The sequence below is a fragment of the Triturus cristatus genome, chromosome 7, assembly GCF_964204655.1.
Source record: "Triturus cristatus chromosome 7, aTriCri1.1, whole genome shotgun sequence".
Taxonomy (NCBI): Eukaryota; Metazoa; Chordata; class Amphibia; order Caudata; family Salamandridae; genus Triturus; species Triturus cristatus.
The window spans coordinates 777,139,092-777,160,813 of NC_140590.1; the positions used below are offsets into that span (position 1 = coordinate 777,139,092).

The 21,722-nt window shown below is 45.9% G+C and overlaps 1 protein-coding gene across 1 annotated transcript in view; it reads right to left on the minus strand.

The window, feature by feature from the left end:
- The window catches only part of CCDC57 (coiled-coil domain containing 57), a 742,721-nt gene extending 730,443 nt beyond the window's left edge, over window positions 1-12,278 (minus strand). Inside the window, exon 1 of the mRNA XM_085617570.1 lies at window positions 12,168-12,278. The gene's annotated coding sequence lies outside the window, so the exon portion shown is untranslated. The remainder of the gene's footprint in view (window positions 1-12,167) is intronic.
- Window positions 12,279-21,722: the final 9,444 nt, after the last annotated feature.

Below are 21,722 nucleotides of genomic sequence, written 5' to 3' on the forward strand. Positions count from 1 at the left end.
GAGTAAAAAAGATAATCCAAAATTCACAAAGCTGTGGGTTAACGAGGTTGCCAGATCATCGCCAAATTCTTGAAGTAACAAGATGGGAACCATTTGAATTGTAAAGTTACTTCTTTATTCTGGCAACACCGAGCGTGGCCCAGGCAAGCAGAGTAATCACCAGCATCAAGAATCTGGCACAACATTCTAATAAATACAAGGAACGCTCTAATAGTTCTGATTCTTAATTCCATAGAACCCGATCAATTCTAAACAAGGAATTGCACGTAAACACAAAGATGAAACCCCAATACTCCACTACTCTTGTGCCATCCCAGGCTCTCCCGTGCCAGACACGAGCACCAACGAGGAGTCCTCTCGACCCGCGGCCACCCATTTCTCAGCAACAGGGATCACCACGGAGGTGCTACACACTTTCCAGGCCAGGGCGCCTCCCCAACTCAGGCTAGGTCTGGACAGTGGCTGGTGGCACAGCCTCTGGGAACAGCGCAGCTTGGCTCTCCTCTCAAGCAAAGGCTTATCTGGGACCCTATGGCGATTTCCGCCGTCCGGGACAATCACTGCAGTATTGGCATCACAGAGATGAAGTGGGATTAAGAACGGCACCCAATGGCCTCCGATAAATTGAGGATCTCCTATTCACCTGCGGGAGCGTCGTCAAGGAGCAGCTAGTTAGCCATGTTGCCTGGCCACACGCCGTTCTCTCTAACATACATGCTGTTTTTTCCACTCTCTGTGAAACTCGCAATTCAAATGTGAATTGCGATTTTTCACAAAATGTTGGTCAATTCCAGCCCCTAAAATTGCAATTCACAATTCCATATCGACTCGCAAATTAAGTGCCACTTTCTGTATTTCTTACTGTTGTAGGCCTCGAGTTTTCCATGCAGCCAAGAACACCTAAGCTCTTCCCTGGGTTTGGTCATATCTGGGGGAGGCCCTGTGGGTGTGGAATGTTTTTTTCTACAGCACTAAACTGGTGAGTCAGTACTGACTGGCAACTTTCAAGATGGTAAAAAAAAGTATTTTCAGAGCCCTTAACCAGCCAATCACTTTTCTTAAAAAAACCTAAACGTGACTGACAGAACTTGCAAGTCATTACTCACAAGTTAAACTGCAGAGATATACAAATGCATGAACCCTTTAAATCCTACTCTGTAATTTTTAGGTCTCGCCTGACCCAGCGCATGCGCTGGTCTGGCAAGACTTATTGAGAGGGCTCCAAAAAGTGCTATCAGGCCAGCCTAGAGCTACAGTGCATGTGCGCGGGCGCGCGCACCGCGCTTTACCGCGATTACTTTCACTTTCGCGGCCGCACGGCTGCTTTGATGTTTGATCGCAATCACAATCACTTTCGCGGCCGCATGGCCGCTTGGCATAGCCAATAGGTCTCACTTTTGGGACCATATAAGTATTTAGTTATGCAACTGTTGCATGGCTAAACACTTATAAGGTCCCAAAGGCGAGACCTATTGGCTATGCCAATGATTGTTTTTAATGATAGTATGTCAAAAACTGCTAATTTGTTTTGGTCTGGTTATGATATACTTTGGCCTCTGGTTGAATTAATAGCATGCTACACATGACTTTTTGGAAATGTACAAGGGGACTATGGGTTCGGGCCGTGCATATTGACCATGCCCATCGCCCAGTTGTCCCACAAAACATGCTGTTCATGGGTTTTGGCCCTGCACTGTGGACTCTGGCAGAAAGCGTAACCTTTCCCCATTCCCCCACTGTTTCATCGCCCTGCAGAGCCTTCTTATGGAGCAGGAGAGGGCCAAATTATGCAGTAGGGTTGAGTAAATTATGCAGCAAGAAAAGCCAATTTATGCGGCATAATGTGGCACGTTTTATGATACTATTAGTTTATTGTTTTGTAATTTTATGCTTGTTAACAATGTCTGTGCGTTGTTTGAACCCCTTTAGTACCAGTTTAACACCCAAATATAGCAATACGTACCAGAAAGATGATCAGTCAACCTTTGCAAACAGCTTCCCATTGTGTGGCACTCTGTTTTTAGTAACATTTTTAAACCATTTGAACTAGAAACACGTTTTTTGTTAAATTTGCAGATTGTGCAGCATATGATGGATTATGTGGCAAATCTACAATTGTGCGAATAATGCTGCAACCGCACAACTGCATAATTCCAGAGGCCCTACCCGTGACCTAGGGCCATGGGCAACAGGCTTTTGGCACAAGACTAAGTAGTCTCTGTTCAAGGACTGCATTTAGTCACTATATACCAGAACCGTATGCAGTGATTAGCTGACTGTTAACACTTGCCACACAGTAATCCCACACTGATCACTGTACAAAAACGTTACTATATGAAACGAGCTGCAAGTGCAGGGTGTTGCCAGACCCACTACCCTTGGCCCACTCCCATCCCAATAAGATGGTAGTGCAGGGCCTTAAGCAATGTGAAGTGGGCTATAGGTACTGGGCATGAACTTTGACCACAATGTGTCCGATTCCTGTTATTATGTCAAGTGTGCAGTAATGTACAGAGTTTTGGAGTAAACACCTATAATGCCCATGAACAGTACTTTTTTACAGTGCTTTTATTAGGTCTTTTAATAGTATACTTTAAAAATTACTGTTGTTTTTTTTTTACCTCTGTCCTCACTGCCTGATGGGCACAACCTGAAGACACGTCCACTGGACACTAGGCACAGAGGGCTGTGTCCAATGTCTTCTCCCAGAACAAACTATGTACAGCCAGCAGCCATTGGCAGTTCAATAGCTTAAACTCATACATATGGAAAGGAATTTATTATAGCATATGCTTCATGTGCACTGTCACCTGCGGAGGAGAAGTTTCCAGTCATCTAAAAGGAGACTTTTGCATGTGTTTGGGGATTGGAACACTTCAGTTTGTTTATCTGGGGTAAACGGTGCACAGTTTGCACTGATCACAAACCCCTCGTGAAACTTTTGACTACAGAAGGGCTATTCAATGCATCAGCTAGAATAGGAGGGATGTGAATACATCTTCAGGATTTTATATATAGTATGAAATATGTTCCAGGGAAAAGCAATGTTTTAGCTTACTGCCTTTATCGCATGCCCATTGATATGCAAGAATGCAAAAGGAATGAGTGGGATGACTTGAGTATCGCACTTATCCATGACCAAGGAGATCCAAGAGTGTCTGAAGATATTTGGATAAAGAAAAACTTGGAGGATAATGAGATGCAAGAAATAATTGAATGGATTGAGCATGGTTGCCCTAAGAAAGCCTTGTTTGGATAAACATATGAGGAGCATGTGGGAGGTGAGGAGCCAATTATCCGTAAATAATGGTACAATTTTTAGGGGTGAGAGAGCAGTTCCCCCTACTTCTCTTAGAAGTCATATGCTGAACATGTATTATGAAGGTCATTTTGGTGTTGAGAAAACCAAACAAAGAGTGAACATTTGGTACTAGTGACCTGGAATGGACTTGGACATGGAAAGGCTTGTAAGCAATTGCATGTTGTGTGCGAATGCTGATAAATCCCTTGAAACATTAAGGCCTAGCATGTGTGAGCCATGGATTCCTGAGACACCTTGGCATACAGTGGCTGTAGATATTATGAGACCTGTTGGATCACCTTCAAAATACATTATCGCCATGATGGATGTGTTATCAAGGTGGCCTGTGATTATGCTAGTGGGAAACATAGTCTCTATGGAAGTGCTCAAGTTTACGGACAGCGTTTTGATGAATGAAGGAATACCAATACAAGTAATCAGTGACAATGTAGTGCAGTTCAAATCCAATACCACTAGGAATTATTTTGAGAAGTTGGGTATAAAACATGGGACAACTTCTCTTTACAATCCTAGCGGGAATGGATTTATCGAGAGATTCAACTGAGTGCTGAAGGCTGCCATACAATTGGCAACTAAGAGTGGCATAAATCTGGCGAATCAAGTCCACAAGTTTGTGTGGACCTACAGGACAACTATCCATGACGCTTTGGGTGTAACACCTTTTGAAGTGATGAGTGGTAGGCAAGAACTAAGTTTAATCCAGAGTGGTTGATACATAGCACTAATTCTAAAGTCACCATGAAAGATGTGAGGAATAGGTTGATTAGTAAGCATCATGATTATAAAAGTTAGTTTGATGACAAGAGAGGGTCCAAGCAAGTTAAAATCTGTGAGGGGAGGTGGGTAAAGGTGAAGTTACCATGGCAAGTTAAAAATGGAGAAAGTCAATTTTCTGAGCCTCAACAGGTAAATGAAGTTCTGCGTAACGCTGTTCTCCTTAGTGATGGCAAAGTTTGGAACCTCAAAAGGATTGCTATCCTTAAAGGAGGACATGGGATGTATCTCGGAGATCTTGAGCAGTTAAGAGATGGTGATTCTTCCTTAGCATGCCCAAGAAGTTTTGATTTGGGTGAAGAGCGTATGTGGGTTACTCAAAAATGTCCAAATGTAGACGGTCCAACTGCAAATGAACGGAATGGTAGTGCGCTGGACGATCAAGGAAATGAGTATGATAATGAGGTAATATCTGACTCTCGTGAGGTTGGAACTAATTGTGTTACCAGGAGTGACTTTGATAAAAGGAACAGTAATATTCACAATGAGAACATAGATATTGCTGCAGAGAAAAACCTAGAGTCTACCAATGAACGTGGTATGGTCCAGTCTAAACCCAGATGGATAACCAATTTTGTATGTGAATTTGATAAACCTTGTGTTTGTTAAGTATTTCTTTTTCCATTTTATAGAGGAAAGATATGTTGTATTCCATTATTCTAGATCTTATGTGGCGCACAAAATTTGCATGCGCATATGTTTACTTTGTAAACCCTGCTTCCATTCCACCTGTCTTTATATATAAGTGTTCTGGGTCGTTATAACAGTTCACTGAAGACGACTGGAGAGGAAGGAAGGTCACAGAAGATTGCTACCTGGTAACCGGTGTTTCGATTAATAAAGATTATACTTCAAAAGGCTTTTACTCTACAGCTTGGTAAAAAATATTAACCCAACTTGTGGGAGTTAGAATCATATATATTGTTTATTATTCACTGTACAGCACTGAGTATGTTTAGTTGCCCATGTACACTGATACTTCTGTAAGTGGTTGCTACATATAAAGATTGTTTCTGGCAAATATCGTTGCAAATTATTCTCTCACACCGTAACCCCCATACCAATTAATTTGCTACTACTTTCAAAATCTGCATAACCTTTATAAGGTGTATAACATGAAAATTATGTTTAACGAAACAAAATAAATAAACATTTATAAAAAGTTGTGCTATTGTTAATGCCTGGTGGTAACTCCAGCGCATAAAGTGAAGTATGAGAATTTTACTTATGGTTTTTCTTAAACTTCCAGAGTGGAAGTGGGCCTGGTCCACTGCTATGTGGGCAGAAAAAAACCCTCAAAAATCAGTTCGCTTTTTGAAAGCACTGTGAGGGGCCTGACAATTAATTTACCCTTACGCTGACAGCATTAAGCAATACCCTAGTGCGAACAGTTAATCGCATTAAGGTAAATACATTGCCTCGCCCTTCATGATGCACTTCAAAGCAACTTCCTCAGAAGGGAAGTATTTATGCAGGACCCACCTGTGGGGTCCTCCTGGCAAGCACGTGCCACACTTAATCTTCCCTGTTGAGTGAGTAACTTCAGCTTCCGTTGGAGGTTTTGCATCAGATTACAGTGGAACATAAAAAAACAATTACACCCACCTTTACATATTGTAACAGAATCATTCCAGTGAAAATGTGAGAAAGAATGTGGCAGGTAAATTCAAACAAAATTACAAGTATTGGCAATGCCAATAGGTCTGGCTTTAAAATAATGTTGTATGGTAACGTGAAGCATTACAAGTAAATAGCATGGGAATGGATATGTATTTGTGTGAAAGAAAAGAAATGTAGAATAATGCTGGTGTAGGTTAAAAGGTCACACGACATTTGCACTGTCAAACAAGACCTAAACATCCATGTAGGTTAATGTGTGCCTTTCTCCCATTTGTGCTGCTGCCAAATAATTACACCATTAATTATCTAGTTATCTAAGACACTTTAATTGGGTTATATCATGTGCGTGCCCTGGAAAGTTCAAGCTCAGGCAGCTGGATAAATAAACAAAATAATCACAGTTGCGTGATGCGCAAGCACTTTTTTTTGTGGAAGCACACAACTTCTGCTCAATCCAAATATGTACCTCTGTTTTAGTAGCTGGGGAGGGCGGAACCAAGGAGCAGGGGAAGAGGAGGAGTCACTTGGAGAGGGGGCAGTCAGGATAGGGACAGTGCTGGTGTACGACGTTAGAATAAAGCTCCATAATACATATCAAGAAGTGTCTGTGGTTTCATTAGTAGCGCGACGCTACAGCTGGCGACGAGGGTGGGATCACCCAACCCCACTAACCACAAGACTGTACGAGGCGAGCCGAGCCGATCGCGTTGGAGCGCGCTGCACGCGGGACGCGTGTGACTGGGAAGGCGCTGGTGAGCGCAAAAGTCGGGAGCCCACCCCGAACCTGTCGTGCACCCAAAAAGCAGAGAGAGGAGTGCCCCAGCACCTGAGACGCTGTCCCCAGGAGACTGCCAGCAAGCGCTGTCGAGCGCGTTGAGGTGCGAGCCGGGAAAGCTCGATGCCGGTAAACCTCACGCTTGATGCGTGAGTTTCGGCCCGCCAGTGTGAAGAAGATCGCGGGAAACGGCAAGAAAAGGCGGGAGCCCACCCCGATCTCACCTGAGCTGTCGCAGTGAATGCAGAGCAGGACTGGAGGTGTGCCACCAGCCAAAGATGACCTCTGGTGAGTCCGGAATGAAGAGGGCTGAATGTGGGCATTGAGAGGAAGCCTCGTGTGTGCAGGGACGGCGGCCATCTTGGAGTCAGGCAGGCTCTCGAGACAGACCCCTTAGACGTTTGGGAGCGGCCATTTTGAAGTCAGGCACGCCATAGTAGAAGCAAGCACTGGCAAGACCAAACAAACAAGCATTGGTGCAAAAGGCACAAAACAAGCATTGGCAAGTGAAAGGCAAACAAGCATTGACAAGAGCAAGTAAGCACTGGCAAATGCAAACAAACAAACACTGATAGAACGAAATAAAGAAGCATTGGCACGAATAAATAAACAAGCATTGGCCCGAATAAATAAACAAGCATTGGCGAGAACACAGCATCAAGGAAGTGAAAAAAAGACATCGAGGAAATGGCAACATCACCACGACGGAAGCCCCTGGCTGTGGGAGGATCGCACCTGCGAGCCCCGGAATACCTGACTGTGACCACAGGAGGGAGCATGGGCCCCAAGTGGCAGGAGTGGTTAGAGGATTTCGAGGACTACCTTGAAGGATCCAAGGTGACGGAAGGCGAAGAGAAGCTAATTGCACTTCGCAATCTCGCAGGCCGAGAAATAAGCAGAATAATAAAGGATCTTCCGCTTGCTGACACAGGGACATATGACGATGTGCGTGATGCACTGAACAAAAAATTCCTTCACAAAAGAAATGTCGATTATGAGCGCCATGCATTCCATCAAGCACGCCAAGGAAAGGAGGAGGCGATGTGTGCGTTCATCACTAGGCTGCGACGGCTGTCGAGATATTGCGAGTTCGAAAGGTTCTCGCCGGAGGCGGCCATCAAATCGCAAATTATAACAGGGTGCCACTCAGAGACACTTCGGCGACGGTTATTGAGGAAACCTCATGACTTAGAAGAGATTGAAGAGATGACTCGCATCTACGATCAGGCGGAGGAACATGCTGCCACGATTGAAACAGGTCACAATGTCAGCCATGAGCAAGCGCATCGTGTCCAGGCACGCCCGAGTGACAGAAGAAAATACTCCCCGGAGAACAACTGGAGGTCTAGCACATCGTCTCACCAACGGCGTCCGGAGTATGGAAGAAGGGACACCCGGCGAAGAGACAGGAAGACTGAAAGGATTAAGCGATGTTACCGGTGTGGACGTGACTATTCTCATGTGGGCACCTGTCCGGCCATGGGTCAACGGTGCAGGAAATGTGGGCGGTCCAATCACTTTGAAGCAATGTGTGGGGACTACCACCGAAACAAGCGGAGCGAACAGACAAGGTCGTCCCGATCAGACACCCGAAAACATCACATACGGGCTGTTCAAGGAGAAACTGTGCGGTCCCCAGGTTCATCTCACTCTAGCCGGGAATCACGCCGATCGTGTTGGGAACGACGATCTCCATCCCGGGACTCGAGCTCCTCATCATCCTCCCGAGACTCCGCATACACAGTGGAGTACCTGAACATGATTGCAGATCCCGATCAGCTGAAGAAATATCCGCGACTAGACATCAAAGTGGGGAATCACAACACTAAATTTGTCATGGATAGCGGTGCGTCACTGAACTACATTCCAGTTACAGAGCACGACAAAATGGTTCCGAAGCCTCCACTGACGTTTGCACCGGTCCGCGTGTTCACGTGGATGTCTGACAAACCACTTCCTTGCCTGGGCAAATTTCACACAACGCTCACGCACGGCACCATCACCATACAGGCGGTCATACACGTCATCGAAGGGCCTGAGGCCGACTGCCTCCTCAGCCTCCCCACGGCCGAACGACTTCGTCTGGTGGAGATTCTTTTCAAAATCAACAACACACAGGACTATGTCACCAAGTTTCCTGAACTCTTTCATGGTCTGGGCAAGCTGAGAGGTTGCCAGGTTCGGCTGCACATCAATGAACAGGTCAAGCCGGTTGCGCAACATCCGCGACGGGTTCCCTACCATCTACAACAGGCGGTTGAAGAGGAACTTCAGGAACTGCTCGCAGCAGACATCATCGAGCGCACTGATGGACCGACGCCATGGGTATCCCCAGTGGTCATCGTGCCGAAAAAGGGGACCCCCAACAAAGTGAGACTGTGCGTCGACATGCGTTTGCCCAACACCGCAATTGAACGCGAGCGACACCCCGGACCACACCTGAGCGATATGATCGCTGCTCTAAATGGCGCAAGGGTGTTTTCAAAGCTGGACCTTAATAAAGGTTATCACCAGTTGGAATTGAATGTCAAGTCTCGCTACATCACCACGTTCGCTACGCACCTAGGGCTGTTCCGGTACAAACGGCTGAGCTTTGGTGTCTCGTCCGCTGCGGAGATTTTTCAGGAAGCTATCCGCCAGGTCATCCACCACATTCCGAACACGCTGAACTACAGCGATGACATCCTGGTCTATGGAGCGGACGTGACCGAGCATGACATCGCTCTTGATCGTGTCTGCCATGCTCTGCTGGGCGCAAATCTGACGCTGAACAAAGAGAAGTGTGAATTTCACAAGGCCACTCTGAAGTTCTTCGGTCATATCTTCTCGGATGAGGGCATGAAGCCTGACCCGGATAAGATTGCGACATTGAATAACACCAACAGCCCGCAGGACGTCAATGATTTGCGATCCTTTCTAGGGATGGCCAGCTATTGTGCCCGCTACATCCGGGACTACGCGACCATCAGCCACCCACTTCGAGTCCTGACCAAGCTCGGTCAGCCGTTTGACTGGACACCTGAGTGTGAGAGGGCGTTCAAGGAGATAAAACGGGCGGTGGAGTCGGCCGACAGCCTGTCCTATTTCAATCCACGACGGAAAACAGAGATCACTGTCGATGCCAGCCCCGTTGGTTTAGGTGCCATTCTGGCCCAATATGATGACGACGCTGACCAGAGGCGGATCGTTGCATATGCCAGCCGCAGCCTGTCGGATCCTGAGAAGAAGTACTCACAGCCGGAGAAGGAAAGTCTTGCTGTAGTGTGGGCGTGCGAACATTTCCACGTTTTCATTTATGGCAAGCACTTCACCCTGATTACAGATCATCAGGCACTTCTCACCATATACGGCAACCCCAAGTCTAAGATGCCGCCGAGAATTGAGAGATGGGGTCTCCGACTTCAGGAGTACACGTTCACAATTATTCATAAACCTGGGAAGGCGGAGAACCCGGCTGACTATATGTCTCGTCACCCTCAACCATCTGTGGAATCGAACCCATCGATTGCCGAGGAATATATTCACTTCGTGACTGATCGAGCACTGCCACCGGCAATCCCCATGGAAGCCATTCGGGAGGCCACTGCTCAGGACGCCATCGTGCAATCAGTGGTACACCGGATCCGCATGAATAAATGGAGACACACGACACCAGAAGAAGACGCTGATGCGACCATCCGGAAAGAGATACAGGCATTCCGGCATGTATGTGAGGAACTCTCAGTCACCACGGAAGGAATCATCCTAAGAAGCCACCGACTCGTCATCCCCAGTCAGCTGCGACAGGGAGTCATCGACTTGGCTCATGAAGGCCATAGAGGGGTGGTGTCCACGAAGAGAGCCCTACGGGAACGCGTCTGGTTCCCTTTCCTGGATCAGATGGTGGAATCCACGCTAAAGGACTGTCATCTCTGTCAGCTAACCAGCCAATGCAATCCACCGGCACCGCTGCAGATGACCACTTTACCCAGTGGAGTATGGCAAGAGATCGCCATGGACTTTTATGGGCCACTGCAGTCTGGCCAATATGTGATCGTCATAATCGATGAATACTCGCGTTTTCCCATAGCTCAAATCATTTCTTCTACTAGCGCCTCTTGTACTCTCAAAGTACTAGACGACGTATTTGCAACATGGGGTGTCCCCAGAGAAGTCAAAACAGATAATGGGCCCCCATTCAATGGACAGGAATTCAGCGCCTTTGCAAAGCACATGGACTTCAAACATCGGAAAGTCACGCCGCTCTGGCCCCAAGCAAATGGCACCGTTGAGAGGTTCATGGCCACAATTAAAAGGACATTTCAGCAGGCGTCCGCCGAGACGAAAGAACTCCAGGTCGCTCTGACGGAAGTTCTCAGAGCATATCGGACAACACCCCACTCGACTACTGGACAATGCCCTGCCACCCTCATGCTAGGGCGACCAATGAGGAACCGCATCCCAACATGGGAGGGCGCCTTGCAAGCCGTATCACCAAGCCTCCTCCATCAGGAAATGGTAGTGACGGACAAGCACCACAAAGACAAAATGAAATCGTACGCTGATGCAAAACGAAGGGCGAGGTCTCCGTCCTTGCATGAAGGTGATCTTGTTCTCGTTAAACAGGAACAGCGGAAAAAAACTGACTCCCGGTTCCGTGATGAGCCACTGGTAGTTACCCGCCAGAAGGGCACCATGTTGACCGCGGAATCTGAGCAGCGCAGAATAACAAGAAATGTTTCCCACTTCAAGAAGTGTCTGCAGGACACAAATGGATCAGGGAAAGACATGACTCTCTCACCGGCAGGTGAAGAACATGACCTTATCGACGCTGGGGACCGAGGTCAGCAAAGTGAGCCAGTGGCGAGTGCGTCCCCCGGGAACATGTCACTGCGGCCACGTCGGGAGATCCGGCCACCCCAGAGACTCATCGAAGAGATGGACTAGAGCACTGTTGCTCTGTTATTTTATGAAGAAAAGGGGAGATGTAAGATAGCCAGCAGTCTAGTAGCTGGGGAGGGCGGAACCAAGGAGCAGGGGAAGAGGAGGAGTCAGTTGGAGAGGGGGCAGTCAGGATAGGGACAGTGCTGGTGTACGACGTTAGAATAAAGCTCCATAATACATATCAAGAAGTGTCTGTGGTTTCATTAGTAGCGCGACGCTACACCCGTCTCTCGTGATGTTCATAATTGTCTGGATCACTTGTGCTGCCAAGCCAGACCATAAAAATGAACAAATTCAAGACAATAAAACATTTTTACATACTAGAAACACTTTTTAGTGTATGACTAATGCCTAACCTGATATAAAATGTATCCACTAATAGAAGCTCAGACAAGAAATTTCACTAACCTGCCCATAACTTTTCAAAGTCATGATGTTATGTTATTTAGTCCAGCCTCTGAAAGCTCTACGTCGCTCATAGCCCCTTGTGTTTTTATAGCCCAAATGTATCGCTTCATAGCAGCACACAAGGTTGGCGTAAGGTCTGGGAAAACATCTATCGCTTGCAGTGGAACAAATACGAGCGGCAACGTACTGATCTGTTTATCTTTTGTCTAAGCAGCATAGCAGGGTGAAGTGCCGAGCTGATTTGTACGGGTGCAGTATAATCACTGGGAGGGTGCCGTGGTAGATCAGGAACTTGTCCCCTCATATCAATCATTAGCACTTTCTTTTTTCCGCAAGAATTCTTACCTCCTCGCAGTCGTCAGACTTGGCCTCCGTTTTCGCACCCTTCTCTTTACACCAGCCGTCCAGCAGTGCCTGCGAATGTTTACGAAACAGACTACCTGGCTCAAGCGTCCCGCGCAGGCTTCGTCACCATGGTAACACTCATCACTTCCGGTCGCAATGCAGCTTTCAATGTGTCTTCCGTAAACAGGCCTTTTTTTTTATTTTAAATATACTTCCGAGTACAAGAGGGAGGTGGCGACGCGTATGACGACGTTGAGGAGAGCAGGATGTGTCTGGTTCTATTTCCATTAGAGAAACAAGTTGACGTTCATAGGCTAATAACTTATCTTTACTCGACTTGGTCAATTTTTGCCCGTAGCCTCTTGCAGACTGTCCCTTGCACACTGCAGGACGCCCCCTGGAAACCGTGGTAGCCTCTGAGCTACTATGAGACATAGTTTTATTTAGTGTAATTGCAACAGTATCTCAGTAGGAGTTATTAAATTATTTGTAATCGTATGTACAAGACATTACAAACACACAAAGAGAAAAAAGAGGCTACAAGAGTTTTTTGGTCAATGCGCCCGTAGGCGTCATATATTAAGGGAAGATTAACAAATTATAGCAGCACTATACGGTACAATTACCAAAACAACCCTAAGGGAAAAAGTGTACAATGTGCTCGTGACAAAAGTGTGACGGCGCAAGTGACAACGTGTATAAAACCATAGCAAGGGGCGCAACACAGTAAATACAAGGTATGTACAATTCAAGGTTCCGAGCAATAGTTCCAATTATTCATTTAAAAGTTCTCAGGGAGTAATTTTTCGGGGAACCAAAAAAGATCAAAAAGCGCCAAAAGCATTTGGAGCTGATGGGAACAGGTCGACGACGTTTCGATCCTTAATAAATTCGGATCATCCTCAGGACCAGGGTCGTTAATTTCAGGGAGTGCTGTGGCCCAGGTTAAGGGGAACTTGGTTAGCTAAGGTTCCGGGTAAGTAGATTCACGGTCACGGTGTGTCCAGGAGAGACATCGAGGGACTCGGAGTAAGTTCAAGCGTCTCGCAGGAGCGGAGCAGCGGAACCGGAGGGGCGCAGAGAGGCGCTTCAATGTATTCAGAAGGCAGGTCAGGGGAGTAGTGGTCCAAAAATTCCACAAGGTATACCAAGCCGCCACGGACGTGTGTATACCTTGTGGAATTTTTGGACCACTACTCCCCTGACCTGCCTTCTGAATACATTGAAGCGCCTCTCTGCGCCCCTCCGGTTCCGCTGCTCCGCTCCTGCGAGACGCTTGAACTTACTCCGAGTCCCTCGATGTCTCTCCTGGACACACCGTGACCGTGAATCTACTTACCCGGAACCTTAGCTAACCAAGTTCCCCTTAACCTGGGCCACAGCACTCCCTGAAATTAACGACCCTGGTCCTGAGGATGATCCGAATTTATTAAGGATCGAAACGTCGTCGACCTGTTCCCATCAGCTCCAAATGCTTTTGGCGCTTTTTGATCTTTTTTGGTTCCCCGAAAAATTACTCCCTGAGAACTTTTAAATGAATAATTGGAACTATTGCTCGGAACCTTGAATTGTACATACCTTGTATTTACTGTGTTGCGCCCCTTGCTATGGTTTTATACACGTTGTCACTTGCGCCGTCACACTTTTGTCACGAGCACATTGTACACTTTTTCCCTTAGGGTTGTTTTGGTAATTGTACCGTATAGTGCTGCTATAATTTGTTAATCTTCCCTTAATATATGACGCCTACGGGCGCATTGACCAAAAAACTCTTGTAGCCTCTTTTTTCTCTTTGTGTGTTTGTAATGTCTTGTACATACGATTACAAATAATTTAATAACTCCTACTGAGATACTGTTGCAATTACATTGTTATCACCCTGATCTCAGTTGGGTCTACGGGTTACACTCCTGTGGTTTTTTCTATAGTTTTATTTAGAGCACAGAGCCGGCGGAGGCAGTGACAAATTAGGGTCTCAAAGAGGCGTGGCCGATATAATTAAGGGCGTGGCTTAAAACACAACCTAACATCTGTGCTTAGCAAAGTGTGCCGCCTGACTTGTATTTTGCTGTTTCTGTCATTGCATCCAGATATATGATACAAGTAACATTACACCTACGACAAGCCAGGACTATTGGCTTTGTTAATGGATGTTAGTTGAATAAGATAAATAAGCAGCAACAATGGCTTGTTTTTTATAATATTGAAAAAGCTTCCACTTAAAGCCCTGGTGACACCGCAACGATGTTGCTGCTCCTGCGTTTTAAAAAGACCTTCCCTTCCCCTACAACGCTCACCTGGCATGACGTCATGCCGTAACTTTTCCACTAGTGAGAAGTGAGCAGTGTGAACCCCCCGGAAATAGATGTGCCTGCTGTCGCTGCAGTCCGGGAAAAAACCGTCAGGGCCTAAAACAGCCCGATAGAGACCCGTTTCGAGGCCCCTTTAAACAAGCATTGGCATAGCCAATAGGTCTTGCCTTTGGGACCTTATAAGTGTTTAGCCATAGCTATTGGCACATGTGGAGGATGGTTGCACTTGAGGCAAAAGCGCACGTAAAGCATCAGGCACGCTCGTGGCATTGCGCTATATTGATGCATCCCTCGAAGTGCTAAGCAGGTACCCTTCACAAGAGCAGCAGAGTCTGCGTGAAAAGTAAACAACTGAGGTTGGATGTCATGAGGTAATTGAGGGGGTGGGTGTGGACGACCCCAGCACTCCAGGTTGTGCTACACTGACATAGTGAGACTGCCTAATGCTCATTGTCACCGAAATATTTAGTGCCTGAGCGGTTAGTACTTATTAGCATCGTTTTAGCGCGTTAATGTATCATTCGTTAATGTATCATTTGTGGGAACTTTTAACGGATCCTCAAGCAGACAGTCAACTTGCAGAAACCCACACGCATCCCCCAGTACAGCGTGGTCTGTTGGGAGCCAAATTATTTATGTCACACTTCGTACTACATTTGTCTCTTTATGCGCACTACATATAATACGTGTGACTGTAAGCCAAATCAGTGTATCAACCTTGGAAGGATGGATGACTGGTTTGGCCTTGCCCAGATTTGAACTTGCAGCAGGTGTCAGCTGAGAGCGGTTAACTCGCTGATCCCTCTTGCCTTCTGTATGGTTTAAAGAAATGAATTAGAAGCCTTGTCAGGGGTAGTAATCTCTATATAAATGCAAATACACTACAATACAATTAATCGCTCCCTATATGGAAAGCAGTGACTGCACCAGTGAGCCTGGTGTAGTTTTCAGAAGTGGCTGGTGATGGTGCACTCTGATCAGACCGGTGCCAGGGCGGCTATTGAACCCCCCTTTAATGCTCAGGTTTCAACACGGAAGCCGAAGGGGGATGGGTGGGGGGGGGGGTAAACTAACTCGTGGTTACTACTATCAGTAAGATGGCATTAGCCTGTAATTACCTGCGGCTGTTGGCGGGGTTCCCTGCTGGGAGAGGCAGATGTAGTGCTTACAGAAGGCACGCTGGTGACATAGCACTATATTGATGCATCCCTCGAGGCGCTAAGGAGGTACCCATCCCAAGAGCAGCAGGGTCTGCGTGAAAAGTAAACAACTGAGGTTGGATGTCATGAGGTAATTGAGGGGGTGGGCGTGGACGACCCCAGCACTGCAGGTTGTGCTACACTGACATAGTGAGACTGCCTAATGGCAAGCAACTCCCACAAACAAACAAGCAGGAAGTGGGATAAGGGAGGGGGGTAGGGCACATCGCGCGCACTAAGGCGGAGAGAGGCACGCAGGCTGGCAAATGGTGTGCACTTTCGCGGCTGCTTTGATGCTCTCAGTGGCCGCGCGGCTCACTGAGAACATCAAAGTGGCCGTGAAAGTGATCACAAAGTGTGACAGTGCCAGGCTTTATCTTTGTGCAAGAGGCTTGTGGAAATATGGATTTTTATGGTCAGTTATGTCCCCTATCTTGGACCCCAACGGTTTCATGTATAAACCATAAGTACATGTATGTTTCCTCCAGCTCCAGTTATGAAGACGCAAACACATGTGCGTCCACCGTCAACATGTCCTCTTTCAGATCCGCCATGAATGGGTCGGATATTCTATTCCTAAGTATGAAAGGCCACCGGCTTTATATGGTTCACTTATCCCATTTTACAGTCCAGGCGAGTAGGCCCTGATTTTGCCATCAAGCCTTTTCTGCCTTCTGCCTCTGAAAGCTCCAGTCTGAGCTTGCATCTGTATCCATGAACTTTGTCCTACTCCCTGCGCGGCTAACGGTGCCTGACTCCAGCCTGTTGCCTGTCAAAAACTGTATTTCACCTTCAAGATTATCTGCTCTGCTCCGCTCCCTATCCAATGCATTCCTGTCTAGTAGTTTAAGTAAACATTCTTCCAGCTACCGAGCAAAGGGCCCGGCTTCTCTGTCTTCATGCAAGTAATTCATAGCCCTATTACTATGGAAGATTTCTGCCCTCGCATCTAGTGTAGACACTCAGACGCTTGTACACGCACTGACAGTCAGTATAGTCAGTATAGAATAAGATTCTATCCTAAGAGACCTTTCTTTTCGGATAACACAGTTCTTTAAAACTAGGATATTAGATATGATTTGGGATTAGGTTGACATAACCCCAGACTTCTGTCTCCACATGTAGAGCTAAATGTCAAGTCCCCTTCACCCCCTAGTTGCACGTCAATCACACGTCATGCTGCTGCGCGCGCATCTATGCCAAGTATTTCTGCTGACATTGCGAAATTCTTCCGTGGAACCACCCATTTATGACATCATATCCAATGACGTTCTTTAAGTTACGCCCAGTTACACCCACTTTAGTTACGCATGGATGTTTTATCTTAGTTATCAATTGTTACGCCTCCTGCATCTGTTTCACTGTGATGCCTATTGTATAAAAATGATTACTTGTCAATAAAGTTGGGCCTTCACTTCCTGAACCTTCGTGGTGATGGAATATGGAGTCCTCAATTCGAATTGATTTTGGAATAAAGCCCGTTCCGAACCTCTAATACCACGGATTCTGCCTCTTATTTTACTGAGCTATTATTATAGATTTTCCGCATCAAATTAAGTCCCGGTAATTAAATTATTTACCACATATATGGCGCCCGAATAGGGACACTTTCTCATCTCACGCGCCGGAGGTGCGTTGCAGGCCCGGTCTCCTGCCACAGCTGGACGGACAACAACGCGTACCCACAGGATTTCCTGTATCTCCCTCCTGCCGAGCGGGGGTAACTGAGGCTGCGATCAACACCCAGACGAGGCGGTGAGAAGTGCGAAGTATCCCGACCAGAGCCTAGCTGAGAGAGCAAGATCCGAGGTATACAGAGGCCCACCAGTTCCGAAGTTCCGAAGTATCGAGTCGAGTCCAGTCCGGTCCGAGTCCAGTTCAGTTCAGTTCCGAGGCCTTCCGTTCCGAGCTACCCGGTGAGTACCATTGTCGGGGAGGCGTTCTGACGTGCACATAGGTTGTGCCGGTCAAGACGGGTTTGGGTACACAAATCCAGTCTGCACTGTTTCAACAGTGTATCTGTACTGTTTAGCAGTATATCAAGTATTTGTAGTATATAATATATAATTCAGGATTACCTAGTTAGTGCCGAGTATTATGCTTAGTGACTAGTTCCCTAAATGGCCATCATTGTTGTTCATTAAATGTTAAATGTTAAAATGTTTTTAAATACGTTCTGTATATTGTGGTGTGAATGACTGTTCATTATTGTGTTTTATGGTTTTAAACGTGTTCAAAATTAGGTATCAGATCAGTTCTCAATATGCCGCTCTTTTCGAAATTAAGACAGATAAAAACTAGAAAAGGGGTACTCGAAGAAGCTGTTCCCATTCCTCCAAGGGACACTCCAGGGTACTTCATGTATCATAAACATGGCCTAGACGCCATATTATTTCTTGATTTATGGGTAGACTACACCAAGGAATTACCAGAAAGTCAGAGGTGGCCCACAGCTGGGACCTGGGATGCAGATTGCATCGTGAAAGTAGAGGAAGAATTATGGAAAAAGAAAGCTAGACAATCACAGAAAGATGCCATTGAGTTATGGCGTAAAGAATCGTATAGACGTACAGAAAAAGCACGTAGACAGGAAGAGAAGAGTAAGGAGAATTCAAATAAAGTTCGAGAAAATCTATTAATTGAAGAAGGTACTCGAGTAAAATTAGAACAAGTAGACAGACAACGAAATGCCCTTATGAATGGTATGTATCCTCTTCTGGCCGAAGGGTTACCTAAGGCTACTCCGGAGATACCAAAAGACTTGCCACCCCCATTGTTCCCGATAAAAGTACATCCCAGAACCGCAGCAGATGTTTTTCTTTCCTCTTATTTAGACGACGCAGCTCCCGAGTATGCTAATGCTGCGCCACATAGACCGCCTGCCGAGGGGGTTCAACGCCAAGACCCTCTTCCGTCTGTACCTCCGCAACAGCAAACTCCGACACAAGTTCCGGCAAGCACATCTGCTTCTACATCTGTATCCACACCTATAGTTGCTATATCACGTTCAACGAATCCTTTCACATCCAGCACCCCAGGTGGGGCTACCGGAGGTGCATCGAACATTTTTTCCACGCCACCCAGAGTAAATAAACTTTCCTTTCAAGAATTAGCCCACCAACGTACGCCCAAACTAGTAACTCCCAACACGCTCAAGGAACTTCTAATAGATTGTAGATATGACCCTGTGCCCGGAAAAGGGGACGAAATGATGCTGGCATCATTACGTATCCGACGAGCTGCAATATATTTAGGGAAGCTACCAGGAATGACTACACATTTAGAAAATATATATCACTTTGTCCAGTCAGGGCGAGATTCTGAGAGTATTAACAGAGCCATGGAGTACCAAAAAGTGGAAATACAGGGGGAACTGTTACGTTTCCTCATAAACTGTGTGATCAGAAATCAAGACCGACCAGGGGTAAATCCGGAAGAAATGCAAATCCTTACCACATGGAGTCAGAATATATCAGAGGGGAGACATGATAAACGATCATGTATAGTAGCTATGTGCCGAAAGATCCGCAAAGAAATAGAACGAATACACGAAGAAAGATTAGCAGTAGACGAACCTGAACAAACCGAGGACGAGGAAGAATTAGAACTGCCCACAGGACAGTTAGAAACCATGGCCTACGTAGGTAGAGGAAGATCTTGCAATAATACTAGATGCCTTACTGATCCGATACGTCCGATACGTCCAGATAATAGCAGAATTTTCCAGACTCCTATAATAAATATAAGGTCCCCCGAACATTCGTTCCAAGCCGCTGACAAATTACTCCGAGAACGAAGGGGTTATCATATACTCGATTCTATGGACGAACAAGAATTAGCCAGGTCAGCCGTTCACTGGGTTGACAGTCCAGGAAAATATAGTGATGATACATTAGCGCACACGTTTTTGAACATCACCCCAGATGAACAGCGTTTAGCTGGTATCTATATGATTCAACAACTCCTTATATTATATAAAAGTCAACATTCCGATCCTGGTCCCTTACCTGATATATTGACCAAATTACTCACGAACAAATGGAGAGGTTCAGGTACTGAGCTAATTAGAGAAATACTAGAATCCAGAAAGCAGTACATTCTTTTTGTATGTCCCGAACATGTCTCGCTGCCCATAAAAGAAAGAACGACGTATTATATGGATAGACAGAACCCCTTACGCGAAGTTCACCCGATAAAAGGTGATGACAATCAGTTTAAACGTGTGTTTGTATACACACCCATATCTAAAATAGAACTATTAGAAATGAAGAAAGTGGTACCCAGTCATGACAAAGACCCAGCGGGTTTCCACCGTGAAATTAAAGATATGTTACTCATGGGAGAATATACCTACCCCGACATTATGACAATATTGAAGGTATTAATGCCTGCGGGCATTTACGAAAAACTCAAGGAAAAGGATTGGGAGGTGGGAGACCAAAAGATAGATTGGACAGCATTAGAAAACGAAGAAAAAGCTCGAGGTCCAGGTGCAGGGCTTGGGGAAAAGACCAAAACACTACCAGGTTTACTAGTACAGGTACTGCCATGTTTATTAACTACGAAAAAGGAAGACTGGGGTGCAATCTCAGCCTGTAAACAAAAACCAGATGAGGACACTAGTGATTTCTACGCCCGATTCGAAAAATGTTTTGGTATAAATAGTGGAATAAAAGCAAGTAGCGAATCGTATCCACATCTGTTTGTGACAAAGTTAGTTGAAAATTCTTTGCCCCAAGTTAAGAATAGAGTATTGAAATTCGAGAGTACCTGGCAAGGTAACACTCCGTCACAAATGTTACAAATGTTACAGTACCATCACAATAGAATTAGAGAGGAACAAGAACATGAACAAAGACGCATGAAAGACACGAAAATGAAAATGCTAGTTTCCCAGACAGTTCCAGCTGACGGTCATAAAAAGGGTATGACACAGTCCAGTGTTTCAACAGGTCCTGTAAAAGGGACATGCAACTATTGTAAACAGCCAGGCCATTATGTACACGATTGTCCAGTTTTAAAACATAATATCGCCATAGGTAATACAAAAGAAAGACCACGGCCCCTTAGACAGGATCAGAACCAACAAGGAGCTCCGCAGCATGCACAGTCCATGCCAGCTCCGCAACAGTCTATGCCAGCTCCACCACCGCAGCCTATTGCTGCCACACAAACAACGACACGACAGATGTACCAGACCGCGCAGTATGACTATCCTGATTATCAACGATACTCATGAAACAGCCTAGAGAGGGAAGTTGGCTTACCCCTTATCGAGGTCCCTGTAGATCAAGAAGGACCTTATGTACACAGTGAACTATTAGGCCAAGATAGAAAATTTTTACTTGATACAGGGGCAAGCCGAACAACTATAAAACGAAGTGAAGTTCCAGGGGCACCTCTCTCAGGCTCACAGAATATTTCTCTTGGTTTTTCAGGAAAACCTATCGTTAACGAAGTATCACAGCCTCTTCCACTTACGATTGGTCCCTTGACACGAACTACAGATTTATTGCTTACTAAATCATGTCCAGAAAACCTGTTAGGTATAAAAACTTTGAAAGCTCTAGGAGCTATAATATGTTGTTCTCCGGAAGGAGTAAGATTGTTTTTACGTGATTTCAAAGGACACTATGTGTCCCGAGACATGGATGACCGACTGCAGACTTTACCCACACATTTATGGGCACAAGGCCCTACAGATGTTGGTTGCATGAACATTACACCATATCGAGTCACACTAAAGGCAGGAGTGGTACTACCACGAATGCGACAATACAAGTTACCACCAGATGCTGTAGTGGCTTTACTACAAATCATTGACGAACTTATTACCCAAGGAGTGGTTGTGGAAACAGACTCCAATGTATGTAATTCACCGATAATTCCGATACTTAAACGAACTGATCCAAAGGCCCCGCCAGTATATCGATTGGTTATTGATCTGCGCGAATTAAATAAATGTATTGTACCACAATACCCCGTAGTTCCAGACATTTCTTCATTACTGACAGCCATTGATTCCGAAGCAACATTCTTTACTG